Below are 12,237 nucleotides of genomic sequence, written 5' to 3'. Positions count from 1 at the left end.
GAATGACCGCGTGGCCGGCGCCGGGCCCAGGCCCTCGGTTCCCCAGGTTCCCCAGGTTCCCTTGGGCAGAGGCCACCCATGGTGTGCCGCCCGCTGAAGCCCACCGATGATGCTCCCGGGCCCACAGGGACCTGTTGACTCTGCCGGGACGCAGGGCTGCCAGTGTCTCTGCTGTGGGGAGGCACTGCCCTGCCCACTTCTTTGGCAGGCCTGGAAGCAACCGGAGTCCCGTCCCCGGCCACAAGGAGATGCGGGGCTGCCCGCAAATCTCTCCAGCGCCAGCGTGTCCCCTTCCAGCTGATCCACCTGTCTTCCTGCCATGAGTGGCCCTGGGCCAAGTCAGGTGCCCTTCTGGGATCTGTCTTTACGATGCCAGCCCACCCTTCCCATCTTCCAGCCCGTTCCTGCTGCCACCCTGGAAGGAATGACCACAGCCTGTGCCTGACATCCCGGCGGAAGTGCCCCTCGCCGGTGTGGGCCTCGTGTCCTCTCGGCCCACGTTTTTTTGTGGGAACATGGAATCCTTGTCACCTGTGTGGCCTTGGAATCTCTGCTTTCTCCACTAGCCTGAGCCCCTGTGTCAGCTCCGAAGAGCCCTCCCGGCAAGTCGTGAAATAGCTGTGTGCAGGGTGTGGTTCTGTTGGGCACCTTGGCCATCTGGGTAGATCATGATACCTTAATTCGGCTGAAGAGAGGTGATGACATAAAAATCATGCTCAATAGGCTTACTCTGATGTCCAGGTGAGAGGATAGTTTTTCTGCAGGAAGCTGGCCAATGCGCATCCCTGTGTGCCTGCTGTACCCATTCCGATGGTCGAGGCTTTCCTCTGGCGTTAGCAATGGATACTTGTTTAGGCTCGGTGGGGGTCCTGGTGTGCCCGTCTCAGGGAGTAATGTTGTGCTCCCTGGCTGCGGCCCTGTCATCGGCTTTTGTCTTTCAGTGGGCCGCACTCACCATGTCCCAGCGTGGGCCTCCGACCTGCTAGGTGAGTGCACCACAGGCCACACACCCTGCAAGTTTGTTCCACGGTGGTGTTGAGCACGCCATGCAGAGGCCGGGGTGTAGTTGAAAGTGACATCTGGGGCACACGATTGGCAGGCTCGCATTTTGTCCCCATGCACCTGCGTGGGCATCCTTGCGTCATGGGCCAATGGCCTTGACTGTCTGGCCTGGGTGTGGAGGATGACCTGGACAGGAGAGTGCTGCCCTCCAGGCCGTCCACCCACCTTCCAAACTGGCCCTCCACCGGGAAAGAGAGAGCCCAGGGCACAGGTACCCACCTACCCATCATACATTGCTCCTGCCCCTGGGTCCCGCCCCAGGTTTCCCCAGCAGCACTTGGGTATTGGCCACGCATAGTGTGCCCCGTGCTGAAGCCCACTGAGGAGGCTCCCAGTCCTGCAGGGATCTGCTGACTCTTTGAGGACGCAGGGGAGCCAGTGTTCCAGGTACAGGGAGGCTCTAGCCTGCCAGCTTCTTCTGTAGGCGGGCAAGCCCCTGGACTACCCATCCCCCGGCCACATGCAGGTGTCGGGCTGCCCGCAAAGGTCCCCAGCCCCCAGTGTGTGCCCTTCTACAGGGCTCACTAGGCCAAGCCGGGCACCCATCTGGGGCCGCTCCATGAGATGCCACACCGTTCTTCCCATCTTCCAGCCCGCTCACACTGCCACCCTGGAAGGAAGAACTGCAGCCTGTGCCTGTCATCCCATCAGAAGGGTGCATGGCCAGCCGGGTCTGCCCGCACCTGAGCGGCCCTGAGACCTTTGCTCCCCTCTAGCACCCTGGGCCCCCGCATCTGCTCCCAGACCTCTTCTTGTAAGTCGTGGCTTGGGCGTGCCCAGGGGGTTGGCCTGTTGGGCACCTTGGTGGTGTGGGCAGATGAGGACACCTTAACTGGGTTGAAGAGAGGTGATGACATAAAAAGTATGCTCAACAGGATTATGCTGAGGCCCAGGCAAGAGGACAGTGGGGCTGGAGAAGCCTGGATGCCGGCAGTTCCACGTGGGGTGGCTGGGGCAGGCCAGGAGGCCTAGGCACCCCTCCAGGGCCCACCCAGGACCCTTTGTTGGGCTTGTTTGGGGCCCCGGTGTGCCCATCTCGGGCAGATGAGTCGGTTCCCCTGGCTCAGGACCTGTCCTTGGCTTTTGTCTTCAGTGGGCCGCACCCGCTGCGTTCCATCAGGGGCCTCCAAGCTGCAAGGTGAGTGTACGCACCTTCCAAGTGTGCCCCTGGCCAGTGTGGACCAGGGTTTCTCCCCGTTCATTGGGGTTGGGGGGGCTTGGCCACCATGCAAAGTGCAGTGCTGCTTGCTTCCTGCTGGCCCACTCCCGCGTGTGTGTCTTTGCCTGGAGAATATAAACTCTTGTTCTGGTGACTGGGGTTCGTGCGAGAGGTGTCCTGCAGCATGATGCCCTCAATGGCATTGTGCTGCCGGCCCCTTGTACCCCTCTCCCAGCAAGAGAAAGCAAGGGACTATGCCCACATGCCTGTCCGGCAGCAGTCCTGCCCCAGGCCACACAGAGGGACTGCCTGATCTTCCCTCAGGCATCAGCCACACCTGCCTCACCATTGCCCCTGATCTCTAACTAGGCTACAGAGTCTCCAAGGACTGCTCACTCTTCAGTGAGGCAGGGGTGCTGGAGTCCTGGCTCCATGGTGCCACTGTCTGGCTCACCTTTGCAGGCAGGCAAGAGCCTTGGTTCCATCCCCCCTTGTCCTGCATTGGGGTCCATGGTGCCAGGGAAGACACCTGGCCCTGGGCGTGTCCCCATCCACAGTATACACAGTGGGACCTGCTGGGTCTTTCCCTAGGTGAGCACTGTGTCCCTTGAGGCGACAATGCCACTGGGAGGGCATAGCTGAGGAGAGCCAAGCCGGCACCTAGGGACGTTTAGCAAGAGTGGACCTGGTGGGATTCAGTGGTTTCCCTGTGGTCCAGGCGAGGCTCTAGGCAGGGCCTTCGGAGCAGTGTTCAGGCCCAGGTCCAGCTGCTGAGGCCCTAGACACTGTGCCAGTTTGTTCACAGTGCAAAGATGGGGAGGTCAGGGTCTGCTGCTGAGGGGGGGAGTCTGCCTCTGGGGGCATGATAGACCTGGTTCGAGATGCCCCATTGGCAGGCGACAGGGGAGTGAGCTGGGAGTCCCAGGGAGGTGAGCAGGTCCCTGGCGCGTGGGTATGGTGGAGAGTCCTGCAGTGAGGCACTCTCCCCTGCCAGTACTTGGAGCTCAGCTTAGTTGTTATCCTGGATACTGGTGGGTTTTCCTAGGTCTCCTTGTCCCTGATACCTGGCTTTTGTGGATCTATGAGGTTTTTTTGTCCCACTGGCTTGGGGCACCTATTCTTAAGGGTGCCATTTTTTGTCTTTTGGCTCCAGGGTCTCCCCCTGAATTGGCTCTGAGCAATGCTGTGCCCCCTACCCTGGGCAGATTTCTGTGATGTGACCTCTTTCTTATTGCCTTGCAGCCCAGGTTCTGTTCACTGGTCCTTTTAAAAAATATATTCTCATCAATTAACATTGCATAAATTATAGAAAGGAGTCATAACAAAAGTGAGGCCAACATTCCCAAAAGAATGAAAAGTAAAGTTCACGTCTAACTGAAAGAGTTGTAATAGAAAAGAGAATTATAATCTACTCTAGTGAAATGGAATGGCAGGATTCAGTAACTGCCTTTCAGTGATCATTCTTCATTTAAGTGGTCTTAACATTTCCATCAAAAGCCAATGAGTGGAATATCAGATTCAAAAGCAAAGTATATGCTGCATAGAAGAGATACAGCTCATCTGCAAATTACATAAACTGAAAACAGGACCCTGAAATTTAGCAAGAGTCATTATCCTATTTTCAGAAAGTGTGGGCTTCCACCCAAAATCAATGAAGAGACAATGTAGGTCATTATATAGTGGTAAAACTAACAATTCAGCAGAAAGAGATAACAATTGTAAATATATGTGTACCAAAGCCTGGCACATCCAATTTCATGAGACAAATATTACCGCACGTAGAAGGTGGGACAAACAGCAGTACAATCATAATGGCGGACTTCAATACCCTACTCTCACAGTTAGACAGGTCAACCTGACAAAAGTCTTGACAAAGAAATAACAGAGTAGGGGGCTGGGGATTTAGCTCAGTGGCACAGTGCCTGCCTGGCAAGTGCAAGGTCATGAGTTCGATTCCCGATACTAGAAGAAAAACAAAACAGAAGAACAACAAAAAAGAAATAACAGAGTAAAACCACACTACTGAACAAATGAACTTAACGGATAGTATCTATAGAATGTTTCATTCAACATCAACAGAATACACTTTCCTCCACAGAATATAGAACTTTCTTCAAAATAGACAAGATCTTAGTCCATTAAAATATGCTTTAGTAGATACAACAGATTTGAATGAAACTAAAAAACAGCAAAAGAAATCACAGAAACACATGGAGATTAAATAACACAATATTGAATAGTAAATGGATCACAGAAGAAATCAAGGAAGAAATTAAACATTTCCTAGAATAAAATGGCAATGCAGCACAACATTCCAAAACCTATTGGCAGAATAAAAATGGTTCATTCCAGTAAGGAAGTTTACAGTTGTGAACACCCACACTAGAAAAATAGAGCAATCCCAAATAAGTAACTTAATGAACATACTTTGTGGTCCTACAAGAACAAGACCAATCAAACTCCAAAACTTGCAGAAGGAAAAAAATTACAAAGTTGAGAGTGGAAATTAAGAAAATTGGGACTAAAAAAGCAATACAAATGGTCAATTAACTAGTGTTTGTTTTTTGAAAGGCTAAGCAAAACTGACAAATGCTTAGCCTAACTTAACAAAATAAAGAAAAAAAGACTCCTATCAATCCAATTAGAAGTGAAAATGGAAAAATCACAATGGATACCACCAAAATCCAGAGTGTTATAAGAAAATTACTTCAAAAACTTACATTCCAATACATTGGAGAACCTGGAAGAAATGCATAAATTCCTAGAAACATATGAATTATCAAAACTGAATCAAGAAAGGCTAGGTGCATGCCTATAATCCTAGCACTTGGAAGGCTGAGTCAAGAGGATCACTGAGAGCTCGAGGCCAGCCTAATGCGCATAGTCTGAACTGCATAGCAAAATCCTGTCTCAAGAAACAAAAACCAAACAACAATGCCAAAAAAAAAAAAAAATCCTGAACCAAGAAGATATAAAAAACCTGAAAAGGCCGGGTGTGGTGGCGCACGCCTGTACTCCCAGTACTTGGGAGGCTGAGGTAGGAGGATTGTTGCAAGTTCGAGGCCTGGGCTACAAAGTGAACTGCATTGTGAGACCCTGTCTCCAAAAGACAGAAAAAAAAAAAAAAAAAGATAAAACCTGAACAGATGAATAACAGGTGATGAAATAAGGGCAGTAATAAAATCCCTACCACATAAGAAAAGCCCCAGATCCTGTGTTCCCCACAGAATTTTACCAAAACTTTGGAGGAAGATCTAACACCAATTCTCCACAAAATCTGCCATGAAATTAAAGGGAAGGAACACTACTAAACTCAAACCTGGAAGCTCACATCACCCTGATACCAAAACCAGACAGAAAACCAACAAATAAAGATAACTATAGGCCACTTTCCTTAAAGATCATAGATGCAGAAATCCTTAGCAAGACACTTGTGAACAGAACGCAGCAAATTACTAAAAAGATCATACACCGTGACTAAAGCGGTTTATCCCAGTGATGCAGGCATGAACCACATAAACAGTAGTACGGACAAAATTCACATGATGGTCTCAATAAATGCAGAAAATCCTTTGGCATAAGCCCACATCAATTCATGATTAAAAAAAAATTGACTAAAATAGATGTAGAAGGGCCTTACCTTACACTGTTAAATGTTGGTCATGAAAAACTCACTGTCAACTTCATACTAAATGGGAAAAAAATGAAAACATTCCCTCTAAAATCAAGAATAAGACTAGCATGTCAACCCTCACAACTCCTGTTCAATATAGTACTGAGAAATTAGCCAGAGCAGTCAGGCTGGGGAAAGAAATAAAAGAGATTCAAATAGGAAAAGAAGAATTCAAACTATCTTTATTTCCAGATGACACGGTATTTTACATACAGAAATAAAAACCATATTCACAAAACAAATTTAGCAAGATGCAAAATAAACATACAAAAATCAACAGGGTTTCTACACACAAACAACGAAACCACTGAGAAAGAAATCGAAAACAATCCCATTTATAATAGCTTCAAAAAAATTAAATACCCAAAAACTAACCTAACCAGAGAGTAAATGACCTCTATAATGAAAACTTCAGTATTCTCAAAAAAGACTGAATAGCACATTAGAAAATGGAAAGACACTCAATATTCCTAGATAGACAGAACAAGTATTGTCAAAATGGCCATATTACCAACAATGATATATAGATCTAATGCAATTCCAATCAAAAAAGCAACAGTATTTTCCATCGAACTAGAAGAAAACAATTCTAAAATTGTATGAAACCAGAAGTGACCCACAACAAGCAAAGCAATTCTGAGCAACAAGAGCAAAGCAGGTAGTTATTTATTTCAGTGGCTCTTTTCCTGGTTGGGATTTTTATCTGGGGATCTAATTTTTTTGAGTACTTTATTCTAGAATTGAATCCTCTGCTGGAGGAGTAGTTGGCAAAATTGTTTCCCATTCTGTAGGTTGTCTCATCACTCTGCTGGTTATTTCTTTTGCTGTGCAGATGATTTTTAATTTGATATGATCCCATTCGGGTTTTTTTGGGAAGTGTTTATTTTTGTCTTTTTGAGAAAGGGTCTCACTATACAGTTCCGGTTGGCTTTGTTTATAATACAATATTTTTTCTCTAATCTGCCTAACACTTTATAAGGATTATGGGTTCTATTTTCCTACTTCATCTTGTTTCATTTTTATATATCATTTTGATTAAAACAGGACTAGAGTTGAATTAGCGCTTTTTGTTTTCAGACAGTATCTACTGAGAAAAAAATTATATTACAGTATCTACAGGATAGTAAGGACAAAATTATTTTAAGGTGGGCTGGAAAAGAACAATGGCCTTTATGTTATGTAATCTATATCCATCTATCTTATCTCTAATATATATAGATATCCCTCTGTGTGTACATTTTATATATCATAAACATTATTTGGCTCTTCAGATATCTTGATATCTTGAGAGGTTCTGATTAGAAACTTAAGTTTCTTAATATAATTTGAATTTTTACTGAACAATCTTTTATAATTAGTTCATTTTATGCATATGGTAGTTGATATTTTACAGGTGATATTCCCATACACTTATAGTTACATATTTCTCATTTTCAATTACTGTCTGTGACATATGTTGCATTTGCAAATAACAGTATATTAAATAAAAGTAAGGAGATGTTGGGAAGCCAGTCTGATGAGGAAAATAACGAAAACAATTTATGGGCAGATTTTTACATAGCTTCTGAAAGGAAATGCAGTCTATGACTATACCATCCTGAAAGTGCCTGATCTCATCTGAAAGGAAATGCATTTTGTATAATAATAGTAATAATGGGCTGAATTGCATAAAAGTTCTAGATATTTGGGAGTACTTTGAAATTAATGATGTCAAGAATTCATGAAATAAAATTGGCCAGCCTGGATATGGATTGTGTTGAAATAAGGTTTTTAAAGATGATGTTGGACAATAACCCTATAGTCCTAATATAGACATATACCTGCCCTATGATCCAATCAGGTGAAAAGAGTGTCATGTCACACACTGCTAAGGGGTAGAAGTAAACACACTCTAATAATCTTTCAAATAATAGGGACCCAAGTTCACAGTTAACTTCTGACTCTTTGTTTCTATAATATAGTAAATATGTCAGCATAGACAACTGCCCCTGCCATACTACTGCACATATTACTCTATACAGAAAGGTCCTAGAAGACTTCTAGAGTTGCCATTATAGCTAGCAGTGCTAACATCAAGCCAAATGTCCACCTGTGCTGTTACATGACATAAGCTGGTGATAAACTGCTGAGGGTATTAGTGTGTTGTGAGGAGGGTTTATTTATTGGTAGCGGACTTGTCTGCACTGAAGATAAGCACAAGTATCAGAGGGTACCCACATGCAGCTGACGCTATCGGACAGGACAAACGGCGTCTTCAAACCTGGCTGGGTTGAAGGCTTCCTCAGTGGTCCCACGGTGTCACTATCGCATACCTTCCCCTTTTCTTTCTTTCTTTTTTTTTTTTACATCACAGTGTATGTTTATAAAAATCTTTATTGGCTGAATGTAACTTCTAGAATTTCCAATTCAAGAAACAAGAGCTGTGTCACTTATTGGCTAGCTTCACAGGGAGTATTATTGGCTATTTTCAGAAAAAAAATCAGGGAGGAAACATATGAAAAATGATTAAGTAACTGTGATGTTTGTGGCTATGACTGGAAGGGCTGAGATGCCGTGATGATAGATACATAATTTAAGGAACTGATGTTATCCTTTGTTTTTAATTAGATTGGTACAGCAGAACTAATTTATTTTCTTTCCTATTTTGCTACAGATTAAAAGCTAGAACAAGTCACTGTACTTCAGGAAAGAGAGGTAAACAACTACATGATCTTGAAATTCTTTGTGTATTCTGTGATTAGTGATGTTAGAACTTCATTATTCGGTCTGTGACTTCATTATTTCAGAAACTTAAAGATTATTTTTATAACAGATATATTTCCCCCTATGGGTGCCCTTTCCTTAAGGAAACTACATTTTATTTTTCTCTTTTTAGAAAAATCCAAGTCATACTTTTATTCATACTATGTGTGTGACAGTTTCATTAATCAGGTATTAAGCAAAATGTCTACTGTACATTTACTGTTCTTCATTCATAGTGCAGTAGATAACCTGCACCAACTCAGCCTGGCTGTGGGAGTGCCTATTGTCAAGAGGGCGCTCTTCAGGATCGATGATGAGAGCAATTGTCTGAGGACGCTGAAGGACTCATTGCAGATGTCAATCTGAGGTCCAGATGAGTTGCCCACTATCAGGATAAACAGGACTCTCCAAGCCTGGCTGTAATTGGTGACCCCTCAGTGATACCTTTGAGGCTACTCTGGGTGGCCCTTTCTTTCTCTCATCACAAGCAATAATATATCTTATGAGAAAATATACACCTTTGGTGTGCTCAGTAATTCAAGACTTGCTGCACCTATTACTTTGAACAAAAAGTTGTAGATACTTGTATACAGGAAGCAATGTCTTGGATATCTAGTGAGGAAATTGAAAAGTTAAATTTACAAAGGGGCAAGTAACTGTGATGTGTACAGGAAGTCTTACTAGCTTTGCGAAAAGAGGGAACCCTGCCTGCCTGTGTTAAACAATACTGACGAGAGCTATTTTAGTGCTTTGTTTTGCATACTGTTAAGCACTATATAAGACTCTGTCTTTGCTTTTCTTCCTGCATGTTTCACTAAGGTAGAGGGCTGGAATCCGGTGCTATACTTCAGAGACAGGGTAAGTCACTAACCTAGCCCCCTTTCAAATTCATGTCATGTTGTGTGCCAGGTTCTGAGGTCTCTGTTTATCTTTTCAGAGAGTTACCTGAAAATACTGTTATGATGTGCTCTTTTCCTTTTTCAGACTCTCACCAAGGTCACTGAAATTATTTAATCTATATTATCGTTTCTTTCATTTTAACTCTTTCCTGATTTTATGCAAAATGCAAAATTTAAAAGAATTGTTTGAGTAATTTCATATTGGATCAAAAATTGTTATGATGACATCCAGTTGTGCCAAAATTGGTTGGGTTTTCCTCATTTGTTTAATTATTGCAGTTTCAGAATAGAGAATCCACGAGGTCTTCGTGGTCACAATGTATTTCTGCTTCTAGTGTAATCATTAAGTATTGACTTGAATTAGTTTCCCATTTTTGAAATAGGCAATTATATAGGAAATTTTGTTCTCTTTTTGGTATGGGTGAAGCAGTCACAGGCATGAGACACCTGGATGGTTTCTGGAGTGCTATAATATATGTTGGTCTCTGTTTTGATTACTTGCTGCATTTGGGTGATGCAAATTCATTAAGCTGTACAATTATAGTGCATATAATTTTTCAGTCAGTATTTATACTTCAATGGAAAGTAGAAAATACCATGAAGGGAATCCAAATATTGGTTAAGACACTCTGTAACAATATCTTCCACTAGATTATGTGTTACTTGCTTCATAATGATCACTGTTCTTGTAAGAGTCCAATTGTGTTGTCTAACATAAACATATTCATAAAACTGTATTATGAAGTATTTTTTATTTCAACACATGCATTTATTTTCCCATGCATATGCCTAAATTCTTTTATGTATACCTTTTTTCTGTTATGGGAATCAGTGTGATTATTTTCTTAATGCATGCAAAGATGTCACTCATAGGTTTTAGAACAATAGAAATCCACATGCCTTGCACCGTGGAAAAACTCACGTACTTTTGGTGAAATGAGTTGAAACATAAAGCCACAGTCAGAATGGTAACTGCTTGGATTGGCAAGTCGTTCTTACCTTTGGAGTTGCTGACACACTGAGACTACACTCTTTATTTCACTTTTAAATCCTTAATTTTCTCTACTTTAGTGTAAGATCAGAAAGCTCTCACCATCAATTACTGTCATGGCTTCACTTAAGAAATTCTAATGATACAAAGACTATAAGATGACTTATGGTAGGCCGGGTGTGGTGGGGAACACCTGTAACCTCAGTACTTGGGAGGCTGAGGAAGGAGGATCACTGCGAGTTCGAGGCCAGCCTGGGCTACATAGTGAGATCCGGTCTCAAAAAAAAAAAAATAAGATGATCTATGATAGATATGTTTTTGATATCTCTTCCATGCTTTCCAGATGTAAAATATTTAGTTATTTGCCCTACCTTAGGCATACATTTTCTATATCAATAGAAGTACCTATCAATCTGTACATCTATAATTTTCTAACATAACAAATTTATTTCATTATAAGGGAGGTATTAAGTATGTAGGACATTTTGGTAATGATAATATTGTACAATCTTCTGAAGTTATACATGTCCTGAAGTCTCTATGTAAAAAACCATAGGTATACGAGGAACCTTGATGGATGGATGTGAAGGACATCATATTTTCTTCAGCCATTTCTTATTTCCAGGACAATGACAGTTCAGCATATTTTACTATTGCAAGCTAGCATACATTTGTCAGTACAAACCAGTATTTATGCACTCATGCTTCTGTTTCTGTGGAAATTATTTCTAGAAAGAGTAATGCTTGAAAGTAAGGTGCATGCAACTTTCTTCAGTGAGGTACAGTCAAATCACCACCAAAATATTCAGGTCATTGCCGCTTCAGTAATGTACTAGAATATTGAGATAAATTTATATTTTATGTAGTTAAGACACCAAAAATGTTCTTATTTAAGTTTTGTTTTGTCTTATTTTGTTTTTTTGAGATAGATTTTCACTTTGTAGTTCAGGCTGGCCTTGAACTTGTGGCGATCCTCCCTCCTCAATCTCCCAAGTACAAGATATCTTCTTACATGATATGTTTAACACTACTAAAATAAATTATAGTTACTATAATTAAAACTGGCAGTGCTTTAAAAAATGTATGCAATGAGTAGCATTTAACACTGACAGCCATGCACACATAGACATGAACTCCCAGCTGCTTCACTACTACTAAGTGAAAAGCAAAACTAGAATACTAAGATTCAGAAGTTCTAAGCCGGGCATGGTGGCACATGCCTATAATCCCAGCACTCGGGAGACTGAGGCAGGAGGATTGTTGCAAGTTCGAGACCAGCCTGGGTTACAAAGTGAGCTCAAGGCCAGCCTGAACTGCATAGAAAGACCCTGTCTCAAAAAGACCAAAAAAACCCAAAACAAAACCGAAGTTCTGTAAGAGCCATTGTCTAGATAGATTGTTTAAGTTTATATCTTCAATTATAATATTTATAAAACACAGTGTACACATTAATAATTTAATTTTTGTGATAATCAATGCAAAGATGACAGTGAAAAGGAAAATTTGATCATGATAAAGCAGTGTTAACATGTAGTCAAGGTAGCCTTCATAGTATGAACTTGGACAAATTTAGCAAGACAGTTCTTTGAAATATTTTCCAAATTTTAATATTTTAATAGGTATTTTATTTTATTTTATTGAGACAAGGTCTTGCTCTGCAGTTCAGGCTGGCCTTGAGCTCACTTTGTAGCCCAGGCTGGTCTCGAACTTG

At 42.5% G+C, this 12,237-nt stretch overlaps 1 long non-coding RNA gene across 1 annotated transcript; it reads left to right on the top strand.

Moving 5' to 3' along the window:
- The first annotated feature begins 403 nt into the window (after positions 1–403).
- Positions 404–10,771, top strand: LOC102030235. Its single transcript, XR_264753.2, has 5 exons — positions 404–986; positions 1,655–1,816; positions 2,156–2,200; positions 8,548–8,588; positions 9,456–10,771. It is a non-coding gene; the product is annotated as an uncharacterized LOC102030235 (long non-coding RNA).
- Positions 10,772–12,237: the final 1,466 nt, after the last annotated feature.

Source organism: Chinchilla lanigera, unplaced genomic scaffold (genome assembly GCF_000276665.1).
Source record: "Chinchilla lanigera isolate Chin_1 unplaced genomic scaffold, ChiLan1.0 scaffold00132, whole genome shotgun sequence".
Lineage (NCBI taxonomy): Eukaryota > Metazoa > Chordata > Mammalia > Rodentia > Chinchillidae > Chinchilla > Chinchilla lanigera.
The sequence above is the reverse complement of the archived record's forward strand: the minus strand, read 5'-3'. Positions and strand labels throughout refer to the sequence as shown.